Genomic DNA, 16,041 nt, shown 5'->3' with positions numbered 1-16,041 from the left:
CCTTCTTCATCAGAGCTTTTGGGAGAGCCTCTGATGGGACTCGCGCAGGCTGCTTTTATCCTTAGTCCCTCTGAGGACTTAAATGCATGATATACTTCAGTGTTTGTGAGTATTATTCTGTTATCAATAAATTTTGGCTTACTGAGGTAATGCGCAAGGTTGGTGCGCTTTTTGTTTGTTTTCACTTTTCAGTATTGATCGAGCTTCCCCAGCCTTGTTTGGAGCTGCACAACTCCATATGCACTGGTGGTAGAAACTTCCAAGTCCGGGTTGCATCTATCTACCCCAGGCAGGGTCATAGAGCGCAAGAGAATTCGTTTTCTTCTGTAAGCCAGCAGAGCAGTCAGACAGTTGGGAGCCAGCATCGGGAGGGAGCCTTTTTTTTTCTTTTTTTGGGTCAGTGGTGGGCATCGTGATTGACGTTGGATCTACTTTTGTTTTCCTTCTTTAAATAAAGGACTTGTCAAAGACTGTATCCTGTCTTTTTTCACACTACAGGTTTTTTTGTGAATGGGTAGCGGTACCATGTACCCCATACTCATTCACATGGGGGGGGGGGCCAGGATCTGGGGTCCCCTTTGATAAAGGGGGCTTCCAGATTTTGATAAGCTCCCCACCCGCACACCCACACAACCACAGCCCAGGGTTGTGGGGAAGAGGCCCTCCTCCCCATCAACATGGGGACAAGGTGCTTTGGGAGGGGGAGCCCCCCTGTCCCAAAGCACCCCCCCATGTTGAGGGCATGTGGCCTGGTATTGTTCAGGAGGGGGGGGGCGCTCGCTCATCCCCCCCCCCCTTCCCTGACCTGCTGGGCTGCATGCTCGGATGAAGGTCTGGTATGGATTTTGGGGGGGAGCCCACGCCATTTATTTAAAAAAATTGACGTAAGGGTTACCCTCAAAATCCTAACCAGACCCAAAGGGCTTGGTATGGATGGAGGGGGGGGACTCCACGTAATTTTTTTAATTACTCTGTACTTGCCAGCCTTTTTATTTACATACAGCTGTCAGTGGGGAACCCCACTGACAGCTGATTACTCATAGGTTGTTAGGGACTCGGCGGCCCATTTTTATCTATTGGCTATTAAAAATGCCTAAGCTCAAAAACGGCTAAAAATGCTGTATAAAAATGTGCAAAAACGCACAACGATTACGTTAAAATATGCGCAAAAAATTTGCTCAGATGTGAATGGAGCCTAATTTAACACAACATACTTAGGTGCAGCTTCTCACACTTCAAACTATAGTAAATCAGGCTGAAGGCCAAAAGGACTTGAAAGCATGTCCTGACATGAACCAGCCCCCATTACCTTGAAGTCATGTCCTGACATGAACCAACATCCTGTAAGTGGAAGTCATGTCCCATAGAATAAAGGTATATCAAGTTCATATAGGTATGAATGTTCATAGTCAATGCCATCACAGAGACATATGAGGGTGGTAGTATATGTGTACAGGTTCCAAAACCCCTTAGGCAGCAAGGTCAAACAGCAAAGATCAGTAGTGCCAGAATCACAGAGGGTAATAATTTGTAATGCCATCTCAACCCCTACCCTCTTCCCCCATATATACCACATAAAGCATTTCACATTATTTCCAGGGTGCTTTACCATTAAACTTCCAACTCCCCCTTCAAGTTAGTGTCTAATGGCACCAATGAACAGCACATGCATGTAATATCAAAGTTATCTAAAAAAAAGAAATAATATGAATAGGTCCTGTCTCTAACCTGTCTAATCAATGTTCTCCATCACAGCTTTCCAGATAGGTCAGATCTGAGCTTATTGTTCTATCCAACTTGGCATGTGAAACTGTCATCTCATGTCTATGTGTCCCATTTGCAAATAACTTACGTAAAATCTTTATCATATAACAGCTTTGGTAGATAAATACAACCTGGATAATTGTCATACCCCCAAGAGTTACCTGCTGATTTGTTATGGTTGACAAATTGGTCTCATAGTCTGATGATCATACTGTCCATGGGTGTCTTAATGTAGGCTCAGAAGAACTTATAAATTACAATGGACTATTGGTTAATGCTACTTTGAATAATGGTCACAATGGATTTTAGATTCTTGATACTGTTGAAAAACAGTGCATATGTAAACACATATGGAAGTGATTAGGGGGCTCGTCCATGGCAGGACATGTCTTCAAGTTACAGGGTATTGGTTCATGTCAGGACATGTCTTTAAATCTTTTTGTCTGGAGCCTTATTTACTATAGTGTGATGTGAGAGAAAATGCATCTACATACGGTACATCATACTCACTTCAGATGTTCATTCATGGACAAAAGAAGAGGTTATTATATTTTTGTATTTAATTAATTTCACTTCTGTTCTCTTCATACATAAAGTAAACCAAGCATTTCTGGTGGTAACTCTGCAAGTCACAATCCAGCAAACACCAGGTTAAAACCCTTTGCAGTCTTTGACCATTGCAGTGCATTGCACCACTGACTTTGGCTGTATGTTTGACATATGCATTCATTATAGACATGTATAGGATTGTCCAGAGCACCATCAGCTAAGCCATGCACAGTCGGGTTATGCACTTTAATATTGTCTACACGAGCTTCTACATGAGAAATATCCAGAATCACTAAATTTTACATGTTCATACCATAAATACCAAAATGTAAAAAGGTACTGCTTTAAGTCAATTGTTCAGTGTTTTGCATGTTTTGATTTTCAACGTGACAGCTACCAATTTGAATGCAAAATGTCTAATTCACACAATGAGAAAATCGGACAAAAAATAAAGATTGCGGAGTGATTGTCCGATAACCCGATCATTAGTACAGAGCCAATCACGCCAGTTTATGTGAAAATATCTGAAGAGACAAGCATGGAAATTTTTCTCATATGATTCCAAAATGAAAGTCTTTCATTTAATTGGTCGAAAAAAAAAAATTGTGCAAAATGCAACCATGCTCAGAAACTAAAGAATATATTACAATACAATACATTACATCACTTCCGAAATTGTAGTCTGTCGTACGAGAATTTTTATAACTTTAGAAACCTCTTAATTTTCGATATGAGACTAGCATTGCAAAAAAAAAAAAGGATGATCATCCGTTCGATATTCTCATTGTGTGTACAAGGCTTTAGACTTGTGAGAATGTAGTATTTATCCATTTCAGGACTGGTAGTTGCTTACTCCTAATGGACTAGAGCAGTGCTGGTTAATGTTCTTAATATTGGGGTCTTCCAGTGCAGCCCTAGACATCACCAAAAGGGCTGAACAAAAAATTCTGAATATTCAGTGTCATGGACAGCAGGCACACAATAGGATATAGTCAAAGACCATGGGCATTATACAAGAAATTCTCAGAGACTGCAGACATGGTACAGGAGATGGTAAGAAACTGCAGACATGATACAGGGATGGTCAGAGACTATGGACATGATAAAAGTGATGATCCGAGACTGTAAACATAATAAAAGAGGTGGTCAGAGACTGCAGACATGGTACAGGAGATGGTAAGAGACTGCAGACATGATACAGGGGATGGTCAGAGACTATGGACATGATAAAAGTGATGGTCTGAGACTGTAAACATAATAAAAGAGGTGGTCAGAGACTGCAGATATGGTACAGGAGATGGTAAGAGACTGCAGACATGATACAGGGGATGGTCAGAGACTATGGACATGATAAAAGTGATGATCTGAGACTGTAAACATAATAAAAGAGGTGGTCAGAGACTGCAGATATGGTACAGGAGATGGTAAGACTACAGACATGATACAGGGGATGGTCAGAGACTATGGACATGATAAAAGTGATGATCCGAGACTGTAAACATAATAAAAGAGGTGGTCAATGACTGCAGACATGGTACAGGAGATGGTCAGAGACTGCAGACGTGGTACAGGAGATGGTCAGAGACTGCAGACGTGGTACAGGAGATGGTCAGAGACTGCAGGTATGCTGCAGGAGACTTTCAGAGACTGTGAACATGCTGCAGGAGACTTTCAAAGAATGTGTTAGACAACAGTTGTTAGTGATTGGAGATATACTTACCTGATATACAGGAGACAGTCATAGACAGTCATAGACTGAATACATAATACATGAAACTGCCACAAAACGGCAATCGGTAAACAGATTAATGTAAGCAGGGGACCCGTGGGTGTCGAAATCTTAAGGAAAATTATAATTGCTTTGGGTCAATTTATATTTATATATATATATATATATATATATATATATATATATATATATATACAGTATATTACATTTATAAGTTGCAAAGTAATGTGTACTTTTGTTTTACTAATTGTACACAATCTGTGTTTTTAAAATAAACGTTATTATATACTGTTCTGGCTATAACAAGAAAAAGAGGATATGTACAAAACCACCAAACATTCCATTTAGAGAAGGTGTTTGTCACAGAAACAACACAATCCAAAGATGACCTAAACCATTATAATGGGTTTAGAGAGAAAAATGCTCCCAGTGCCAAAATGACTTTGTTCATGAATGGGCATTTTATTTAATTATAAGAAATTCTAAACACTCTTTGGTCTGTGTGTGTGTGTGTGTGTGTGTGTGTGTGCATGTGTGTGTGTGAGCATGTGTGTGTGTGATCATCTGTTAAAATGGACTTGAACACAAAAAAATAACTATGTTACGGGGGAATGTTAATTATGTCTAATGAGAATCCTGAACATTTTGACATTTGGGCTCTTTCAGACACTTTGCTGGAGAGGAGGGGGGGCCATAAAAATGGATGGCTGAACCATGATTTACCTCCCCCCAGCAGCTCACACAGACTGTCCCAATACAGCTGAACAGGCTGTATGGCCCTCAGCCCTGATGCTGTGTTTTGTGATCTCAGCATTTTTAATTTGAGATGCAGAGTTTGACAGGCAGCACTGACTGTCAAACTTGCCAATTAAGTTTATTGGGGCTTTGCTGCAACTGTGTGCACAGCACGTGATGGTGGCGCAGTAGTGCTGCGTTGTAGGGTTAAGAAAGTTTGAAAGAGTCCTTTGTCTGGAATTTCTCCTAAGAAACAGCAACACACTTCCCAGTTTGTGAGTGTGCCTAGGCACGCCTGTGCCCACAGCCTCATAGCTGTATACCTGCAGTGAGCAATCTAATGCAGGCCATACATGATTCGAATTCCGAACAATTTTTCATCCGAAAATCAAAACGTCGTTCATTCTGTAATATGATGGTGCCACCAATGATTTCGAAAATCGGTCGTTTTTCATGGATTTTCCAGCTTGCCAGATAAACAAAATGGGGAGGAACCACGAAAATCAGCCAATGCCATTGCCCCACTAACAGAGCGAAAATTGGCCGATTATCCTTAGGTCCGATTTTCATACGAAAATCGTTCGGAATTTGAACCATGTATGGCCTGCATTAGGCACTGCTGCCTCAGATGGCTAGTATCAGGAGATTTGAAGTGAGATATAGCGATATCACTACTATGCTGCTCATTGTTGTTCTTGCTGGAGGCCCTGACATGAGGAAGCAAAGACCTGCCTCTACTAAGATGACTGCTTCCACAAAGACAACAGAGCAGAACAGAGTGATGTCGGTCTGTGAAGAGCAATATGTGGGGGAGTGCTTTTCAGGAGGATGTTTAATAGGCTGTGAGAAAAAGGAATGCACCACCGTGCTGCAACCATGTGCATTGCAAGCAGCTGAGCAGCGATTGTGTTGCAGTCTCATTCATTGAATGCGTCATGTTCAGCAAGCAGTGCTGCCAGGTGGGGCTGAGTGGCCCTGAATGCAGGCAGTGTGCATGCCTGTCAAATTGGGTCAAGCGGCTGTGTCCGTGCAGCTGCTGCATCCCCCAACACTTACATGGGCTGCCTGCATGCAGCACCTTGCAGCTCAAGCCACATAAACATACGGTTTACTGATAGTCTTCAGACCTCACGTCTTTGTGAATGAAGCCTTATGAGGGACTGAAGCTAAATAGGCAGAATAGGCAGTGACATGTTCTCTTTATGGAAATATCAGGGGTGTACTGGGCTCCATGGCAATGGGTGTAAACAGACTGGGGACAGAATGCCCATGATCTGCTGCTTGCCTCGATGCACCAGCTGGGATCTGAATATTCCGAACCCACAAATGCCCAAAGTGGGTCATACTGTGCAGAGGAGATGTGCATACAGTGTATCCTGTGGGTAAGCCATGCTCAATATTCAGTGCAGGGGCGGACTGACAACTCATGGGGCCCCCAGGCAATAGGGGATCATGGGGCCCCTGTGTCCTTGCCCAAACTCAAAGCACACCCAAAAAAGCCTATAAAAGGTACCAGGGGCATTTCATGGGGCCCCTACTGACCCTGGGCCATCAGGAACTACCCGAGTGCTCAAATGGTCAGTCCGCCCCTGATTTCGTGCAATGTAATCATAGCCATGTTCTGTCACTGTGGGCTCAGTTCACTAAAGAATATCTCATGAGATAATTGAATCACATGACACATTTTTTCCATTTATCTCATGCAATGCTGAAAATGTCAGTTCACCGTCACCTTATGAGGTATTTACTTCAAAAAGAAAAAACATTCAGTAAATACCTCATAAAACGGCGTTCAGGTCAGTTCGCTAAGGGAAATAATGAAATGCATGAGGTAAATAAGTAATGGTCCAGGCATGCGGTATTGAAGGAATGTAAAAATATAATAGCCGATTCTGAGTCGTCTCTAACCTTTTTAGATCAATTCTCTCCGCAGTAATACATAGAAACCTAAATATGGAGAAACACAGAAACACCGGGGTTGGTTTACTTGAAGTATAACTAAAGGCAAAACGTTTTTTTTTAGTTTTGGATAGAGTGGAGAGGAATTAGAACACCTGCCAGTTTTTATTGTTGTCTGTGCCCCCATTAGGGAGATTCACTCTCTCTACTGTATTTCTCCTGTTTACTGTTATCATTGAAAGTGAAAGTAAAAGAAAATCCCAAATTTTGGGTTGTCCCCAGAAAAGTAATAGAGGGGAAATCTGCCAATGGGGACACTAATTCTGGTCCCCAAGGGATTCTCTTAATTTGTAGGGATTTCCTCTCACTTCCTGTTTTGGCAATGTGACAGGAAGTGAAGGGAAAGCTCCCCAGTTGCAAGGTTGTTTTCTTTTTATTGGTGGGAGAAGGGTTTTTATACATGTGTGTGATTTTTGATACTATTTTCATTCAATATATGACATTTCTAAAGATATTTTGTATTTACTTAATATAACTTAGTTATTTTTGATACACCACGTGTCCTGTGAAAGCAGCTTCCCTTTACTCTACCTTTTTTCTTTTGTATTATTTCATCTGTTGTAGGGACCGCACTGACTTAGTGAGTTGGCATATTTCTATGGTTTAAACCACTTTACTAATAAAAACTGACAGGGATTCTAATCCTCCACTACTGTATATCCACCCCACTAAATATCACATCATGAGCAGGCCCAGACTGGTCATAGGGCACACCGGGCATTTGCCTGGTGGGTCAGGGTCGCTGGGCCACATGCATAGCTCCCAACCATCCAGGACTCATTGGAACTGTCCCAGAATTGGATTTAAACCCCATTGTCCCACAAGTCCAGAGTAGCGTGGGCACCTGGGACACCTAACCTGCATCCCTTGCAAAGTTCCCGGGGTCCCAAACGCCTGCTGCAAATGCATCTCTCCATGGCAGCAGGCATTTCTCTCCCCAATGGCTCTCTGTATGAGCACTCATTGCAGAGCAGACTACACTGTATAGCAGCCTCCTCCTTGGTTCTGATATTTCATGTACCCAGGCCAGCAGGAGGAACGGAGGAGGAGGGACACCGCTCTACAGCATAGGCGCTAATCTGAGGTCTGTAATAAGGTTTATAAGGCTACGTTCACACTAGCTTTGTCAGCAGGCGTCAGAAAGGCATTTGGGAAGCGTTTTTAACGCTTATCAAATGCCTATGAAAATCCTGCACATGGCAGCACACAGTGCTGTTCACACTGAAGTGTTAGTGTGTTCTTCCCAAACAATTCAATCTTGGTTTCGTCTGTCCACAGTATATTTTGCCAGTAGTGCTGTGGAACGTCCAGGTGCTCTTTTGCAAACTTCAAACGTGCTGCAATATTCTTTTTGGACAGCAATGGCTTCCTCCGTGGTGTCCTCCCATGTACTCCATTCTTGTTTAATGTTTTCCTTATTGTAGATGTGTCAACAAAAATGTTAGCATGTGCCAGAGATTTCTGTAGGTCTTTAGCTGACACTCTGGGATTCTTCTTTACCTCATGCAGCATTCTGCGCTGTGCTCTTGCAGTCATCTTTATAGGACGACCACGCCTAGGGAGAGTAGCAACAGTGCTAAACTTTCTCCATTTGTAGACAGTCTGTCTTACCATGGACACATGAACATCAAGGCTTTTGGGGATACTTTTGTAACCCTTTCCAGCTTCATGCAAGTCAACAATTCTTGATCATAGGTCTTCTGAGAGCTCTTTTCTGTGAGGCATGGTTCACATCAGACAGTGCTTCTTGAAACCAGTAAACCCAAAACAGGTGTGTGTTTTTTAAGGGCAGGACAGCTGTCAGCAACACATCCAATATCATCACACTGATTGGAGTCAAGGCTGGCTCACTCCTGGCTCCAATTAGCTCTGGGAGAAGTCATTAAGCTAGGGCCTCACATACTTTTTCCTCCCTGCACTGTGAATGTTTACATGTTATGTGCAATTAAACCATGGCAACATCTAATGTTTGTGTAGTATTATGTTCAGCAGACTGTGTTCTTCTATTGTTGTGACTTAGATTACGTTCAGAGCACATTTTATGCCCAATTCATGCAAAACTCCACGTAATCCCAAGGGGTTCACATACTTTTTCTTGCAACTGTATGTGCAGGAGACACAAATCCAGGGGATTGAAGGGCACATAATTTGGGGGTTGAAGGATAGGATTTGTGCTGGGAGGGGCATTTGGGAGGGGAGATTTGTGCTGGAAGGAGTGATTAAGGGAAGGAGGATTTGTGCTGGGGGGTTTTGAAGAGTGGGCATAAGAGTTTGTGCCAGGATGGGGTGAATTTGTGCTAAAATGGGGAGAGGATTTGTGCTGGGAATGGAGGTTTGGGGGAAGAAGAATTTGTGCTGGGGTGGATTTGAGTGGAGGTGGATTTGTGCCAGGATGCGTAGTTGTGCTGGGAGGGGAATTTGAGGGAAAGGATTTATACTGGGGGGATGTGTGCTAGAAGGGGAAGAGAGATTTTTTTAGCTGGGATGAGCAGTTTGGGGAGGGGGGGATATGTGGTGCTATTAGGGTGTATTTGGGGGCAGGATGATTCTTGCTGGGGGAGGGGGAGGAATTGGAGAGAGGAATTGGGTGGGGGAGGATTTGTACTGGAATGGGGTTGTGCTGGACGGGAGGATATGGTGGGGGAAAGAAGATTTCTCTGGGAGGGGAAGAGGATTTGTGTTGGGAGAGGGAATTGATGGAGGTTGGGATTTGTGCTGGGAAGGGGGATTTGAGGGGTAGAGGATGATTTGTGCTGAGGAAATAGGATTGGGGAGGATTATCTGTGCTGGGGAGGGGGCAAAGATTTGTTTTGGGAGGCGTAAGCGTACAAGTTAGTGCTGTTTTTTATTTCGGGGAAGGAGTTGAAAGGGTAAAGTGGGGGAGAATACTGCTTTTTTGTGGGGTGGGGGATGACCCCCCAAACTGTGCATTACACAACTCTGACTCCTGCACTCTTTTTGCGTTGTACTCCTTATTCCTACTATGCATTACACACTCATTACACACTGAATTTTGTGCATTACACACTCATGTCCCCTACATTTGTGCATAATACTCCTGCCCCCTGCATTCTGTGCATTACATACTCCTGGATTCCTACATTCTGACCATACCACTCTTGTCCCCTGTATTCTGTGTATTATATACTCCTGGACTCCTGCAATCTGAGCATACCACTCTTGTCCCCTGTATTCTGTGCATTACATACTCCTGGATTCCTACATTCTGACCATACCACTCTTGTCCCCTGTATTCTGTGTATTACATACTCCTGGATTCCTGCAATCTGAGCATACCACTCTTGTCCCCTGTATTCTGTGTATTATATAATCCTGGATTTCTGCAATCTGAGCATACCACTCTTGTCCCCTGTATTCTGTGCATTATATACTCCTGGACTCCTGCATTCTGAGCATTACAGTCCTGTCCCCTGCACTATTTGCATTACATACTCCTGGACTCCTGCATTCTGAGCATTACAGTCCTGTCCCCTGTACTCTGTGCATTATATACTCCTGGACTCCTGCATTCTGAGCATTACAGTCCTGTCCCCTGCACTCTGTGCATTTTCTACTCCTGGACTCCTGCATTCTGAGCATTACAGTCCTGTCCCTTGTACTCTGTGCATTATGTACTCCTGGACTCCTGCATTCTGAGCATTACAGTCCTGTCCCCTGCACTCTGTGCATTATGTACTCCTGGACTCCTGCATTCTAAGCATTACAGTCCTGTCCCCTGCACTCTGTGCATTATGTACTCCTGGACTCCTGCATTCTGTGCATAGCATTCCTGTGCCTTGCATTCTGTGCATTACGTACACCTTTCTGAGCATAACACGCCAGTCTCCTGCATTCTGTGCATAACTGACCTCTCTGTGTGTCATGTACTTCTAAACCCAGCATTAACTATTGCACTCTGTGTGTTACACAGTCCTGACCCTTGCACTCTGTGCATTGCACACCATTGACCCCTGCACTATTCCTTACAGACTCCTGCACAATATACACTATATAGTACATTATATGCTTCTCACCAAAGTGTTTATTGTTGCAACAGTTAGTGGGTGCTGAGCAGTCCTTGACTATTTTAGTGCAGTTGTTCTTCTGTAACCGCACAGCCATTCAACGCAGTGTGCTTACAGTGAAGTACACAGACACCACACATAGTGAAACAGAACACAGCACACAGTTAACACTTTGATCGCTCCTCATGTTAACCCCTTCCTGCCCAGTGCCATTAGTACAGTGTCAGTGCTTTTTTTAGCACTGATCACTGTATTGGTGTCACTGGGGATGTCAGCGACACCAAGTCAGTTCCCCCCAGTGTCAGAATGCCCACCGCAGTCCCGCTATAAGTCGCTGATCGCCATCATTACTAGTAAAAATAAAAAAATGAAAAAAAGATCCCAGTATCTATTCCGCCATTTGTAAATGCTATAACTTTCACATAAACCAACTAATTTACACATATTGGGATTTTATTTTGCAAAGATGTGTAGCAAAGACAGGATGTGGGTAAATCCTCTGGAGGGCAATTGGTTAAGGTAGGCTCAGAGAAAGTGTTAACTCTCTGTATATTGTCAGTATATGCAAACTATATGTAAAAGAAACCTTTTTGTAAAGACTACTTTAGGGTTTATATGTGTCTGTAAGTCTCTTGGTTGTAGCACAGCAATCAAATCATATTTTGTGGGTAAAAGAAAGCGCGGGTTTTGTTTAACACCTTTCTGCCCGGCCTATAGCAGATTGACAGCCGGGAGGGACACTCGTCGTTGTGACTGGGCGCAGCGGCGTGATCTGTCACTGGCTGTATCCACAGAACACAGCCGATGACATATCACTACACCAGCCCGTTGCCAGTGTCATGTGACTGCTGTGACCAATTACAGCAGATCACATGTCGATTGTATACAAAGGATGGCTTCCTGTCATGCCATTCATTGTATACAATTGTGTTGTTAGCTGTGATTGATCAAAGCAGTCACGTGGTACAGACAGGGCCAATCACAGCACATCTTTATCATGTGATGAGCTTTGCCCAATCACAGCTAATCACAACAAAAGACTGAATCAGTTTCATTCAGTAACAATGATTGCAAATATCAATGAAATACATTGGTATCAGCAATCATAATGTGTGTTACTATGGTAACATTGTATTGCTTTGGTCACAATGTGTTGAAAAAAAATTGTAAAAAAAGTAAAAGAAAAAGAATGTAATAAAAAATAGAAAATAGAGAATTTTGAAAAAAAAATTAAATTATTATTTGTATTACATACAGTCACCAATCAGTGTCCCTGATCACCGCCACACCAGTTATATAATCATGCTGTACTGGACTGGTGGCAATATGTTAAAAAAAAAAGTGATTTTTCTTTTTTAAATTTCTACATTTTCCAAAAAATTGTAACAAAAAATTACAACCTCCAAAAAACTCACCATGCCTCTTACTAAATACCTTGGACTGTCTATTTTCCAAAAATGGATAATTTGGGGGGCATTTGTATTTTTATAACAAAAACTAAGAAAATTAGTTTTTTTCAAAAGTTTCAGGTTTTTTTTGTTTATTTAGCAAAAAATAAAAAACTCAGTGGTGATTAAATACCACCAAAGAAAGCTCTATTTGTGTGAAAAATGATAAAATGTTTTTATGGGAACAGTGTTGCATGACCACGCAATTGTCATTCAAAGTGCGACAACTGAAAATTAGCCTGGGCAGAAGGTGGTAAAAGTGCCTGGTATTGAAGTCGTTAACCATGCCCCTTTAAACCTTTCTCATTTGGCCACACCCACTTTTTGCCTCGCCAAGCGTAGCATTCCCCAGGTCACTGCCTCCCTCATTCCCAAGTGTCCCTCTCACCTGCGGATCTCTGCCACAAGCTATGTGGGCCTCTAGGGAATGACACTGACCAAGTAAGACTCTCTGAGTCCTCCCAGACCAGGGCTCCCTTTGGCCTCAGAGTGGATTCCATCTAAAATGCCCGGGTCTATTTTTTGTCCCAGTCCAAATGTGGTCATGATATAAAATACCGAATTGTTTCATGAGATACATACTTCACATTATGATTAATTAACTCAGGCTGTATTTTAGTATTTTTAGCAATTTTTTGTGAATTGCAAAACATTTTTGAAAAATGCTAAGAGGTATTTTATCTCAGATTTTAAAGAGGAAAATAACTCTTTGTGAATTGAGCCCATCATCTGCACCATGTCCTCCTTAACTAGTTGCCGACCGCAGATAGCCGAATGACGGCTGCACTGCGGCCGGCCAGTTCTGGGTGGACATTATATGACGTCCTCCCAGAACGCACTCTCCTGCGCGCCCCCGGGGGCCGCAAACCCGGCGATCTCCGTGATCGCTGTGTCCTACGGACACAGCTGATCATGTGATGTGGTAAAAGGCCAATCACAACGGCCTTTTACCACGTGATCAGCTGTGTCCAATGACACGCTGATCACAGGGAAATGCAATTGCCTGTTCTCGGCTGCACTTTCCTCACGCTATCAGAGCGTGCGGAAAGTACTGCAGAGAACCGGCAGTTGTCAGAGCAGGGATCGGCACTGATCATTAGGGCACTGATGATAACTGCCCCGATGATCGGTGCCCAGCAGTGCCACCCACCAGTTCTGCCCACCTGTGCCCAGCAGTGCTGCCTACCTGTGCCCAGCAGTGCCACCCACCTGTGCCCACCAGTGCCACCCACCAGTGTCCATCAGTGCCACCCACCTGTGCCACCCACCAGTGCCCAGCAGTGCCACCCACCTGTGCCACACACATGTGCCCAGCAGTGCCACAAACCAGTGCCCATCAGTGCAGCCCAGCAGTGCCACCATTCAGTGCCACAGTCAGTGCCTAGCAGTGCCGCCAGTCAGTGCTGCCTATCAGTGCTGACTATCAGCACCCATCATCAGTGTTGCCTATTAGTGCCACCTATCAGTGTCGCCTATCCGTGCCACCTCATTAGTGATGCCTATCAGTGCCCATCAGTGCTGTCTATCAGTGCTCATCAGTGCTTCCTCATCAACGCACATCAGTGAAGGAGAAAAGTTACCTGTTTGCAAAATTTTATAATAGAAATAAATAAACTTTTTTTAATTATTTTTTTGCACTTTGTTTATAGCGCAAACAGTAAAACACTCAGCGGCGATTAAATACCACCATAAGAAAGCTCTATTTGTGAGAAAAAAATGATACAGATTTCATATAGGTACAATCTTGCATGACTGCGCAATTGTTGTTCAAAGTGCGACAGCGCTGAAAGCTGACGATTGGCCTGGTAAGGAAGGGGGTATAAGTGCCCGGTAGGCAAGTGGTTAATCAGGTTCTAAAGATGGAGGTATGTAAATAGGCAAGGCGAGAAAAAAAAGGACACTGATATAGGACAAGTCTGGACTTGTAGAGGGTCTTACAGGAAGAGACCAGATACTTCAGTGATGGAATTTGGTGTTTATTTGCTTTTGACACTTTTATAGTGAATTCTTTACACTGTAATGCAGAGAATACATTAAGGTAAAACATTTTGAGCCTTTAGAACCACTTTAAGGCTTGGGAGGGGGGGGGGGAAGCATCCCTACTGAGAAATGCAACTGCTTAATAACTATTACCAGCAGGTCACATCAGAGCCGATTTTGAAATTGTTCGACTTACAGTGAAGTCGCACAATTTCAAAATCGGTTAACCTGCCGATTTCCTTGCGATTTGCAAGACATCTGACACAGATGTCTATGCAAATCGCAACAAAAGTAGTGAATGTACTAAGTCGGAACCTCACCGATATGACTGCTCTAATAGCGGACAATAGGGTGCGACTTGGCATACGATGCAAATCGCATGCCACGTCGCACCTGATGTGACCGGGGGGGGGGGGGTTTAGTAGAATTATACTGATTTTAGTGTGCGCCAAATAAAGGCGACTGCCGCCAAGTGGTTAATTCTCCCAGTGGCAATGGGGTACACTGGGGATTAAATCTCTTTACAATTGGGAGATTTAACGACTGCCCCCAATCTCACCCTTCATCTCATTATCAACACATTGATTTAAATATGTTGTAAATGAGGATACTGCCAACAAGTAGTTAATTCTTTCAGCAGAAAGCAATTTCATGGCCAGCATAGCCTGAGCCCTATTGTCTCCTAATTAGCTCAATTAACTCATTCCTTGCTCTTCTGCTCACTAGATGTACAGAAATAGAGAAGAATCAGATGTAAGGGAAGAATTCTTTCCTACTCTATTTTTTAGCAGGATATGCTGTGAGCAAGCCGTGTGCTGCTGATAATTATTCTTGCATCTACAGCTCATTAACCCTTCCATGACGGATGGGAGGAGGATGCAGCCATTTGTCTTAATGTGCCTTCCATGCGTTTTATCATAAGAAGCCATCATAGATTTAAGAGATGCTCTCGCCTGATCACATACAGATGTACTGGAGGGTATGCAAATTTGCAAGATCTTCTGTGGTGTTTGGAAACAGAACCCCATTTAGAGGAGATACCCCCTCCCCTTTTGTAAGTAAGAGATGCAGAAATACATTTCTAGATCCCATCACTCCATTCCTCCACACAGGACCACAGACTTTTTTTGATGGCTAAATGTTACAGTATAAATCCTGCACACGGTATCTCCCCTTTTGCCAATCATTCTTTCAATGATCTTTATTTGCTAAGAGGGTACTTGGTTTGCCAGCTATAACATTTCTGCAGACTCTAACCCTAGGTTCACACCTGTTTTCCACAGCGTTTTGCAGAAACACAGTAGAGTCCCTTTAATATGATTTCCTATGGGACACGTTCACATCTCAGTGTTTTCACCCGGTGCATTTTTTGGAAAGGGTCAGGGACTTATTTGAATGCAAAAAGTTGTGTTTTTGGTTCTATAGACTTCAATGGAAACACTGCAGAAAAGCATGTAGTGCGTTTTTGTGGCATTTTTGATGCGTTTTGTGTTTTAAATCTGCCTAGCAACAAGAAAAATTAAAAAAAATGCAAAACACATAAAAAACCTGGCAAAAATGCAAGTACAAAAATGCAAAACGCAATGCAAGACACAATGTAGAAACAGGTCAAGTGTAAACTGTATAGGTGTGAACCTAACCTTAAAGTGGCCATACATTGTACAATCTGATTGTACAATCTCTTTTAGATCTACCAACAACTATGTAGTACTAGGACCTGCCTGGTTTGATTCAAATTGAATGGATCAGGTAAGTAAAAGTGCTTTTTTCCTAGGCAGAAATGAGCAGTTAACCCTTGCAGTGCAGGCACAGTGGACTTTAAGGGAGCACTTTTACTTTTCCTGGAGTTGGA

Source organism: Staurois parvus, unplaced genomic scaffold (assembly GCF_062004578.1).
Source record: "Staurois parvus isolate SC_StPar_1 unplaced genomic scaffold, SC_StPar_1.0 ptg000207l, whole genome shotgun sequence".
In the NCBI taxonomy this organism is placed as follows: Eukaryota; Metazoa; Chordata; class Amphibia; order Anura; family Ranidae; genus Staurois; species Staurois parvus.
The sequence above is the reverse complement of the archived record's forward strand: the minus strand, read 5'-3'. Positions refer to the sequence as shown.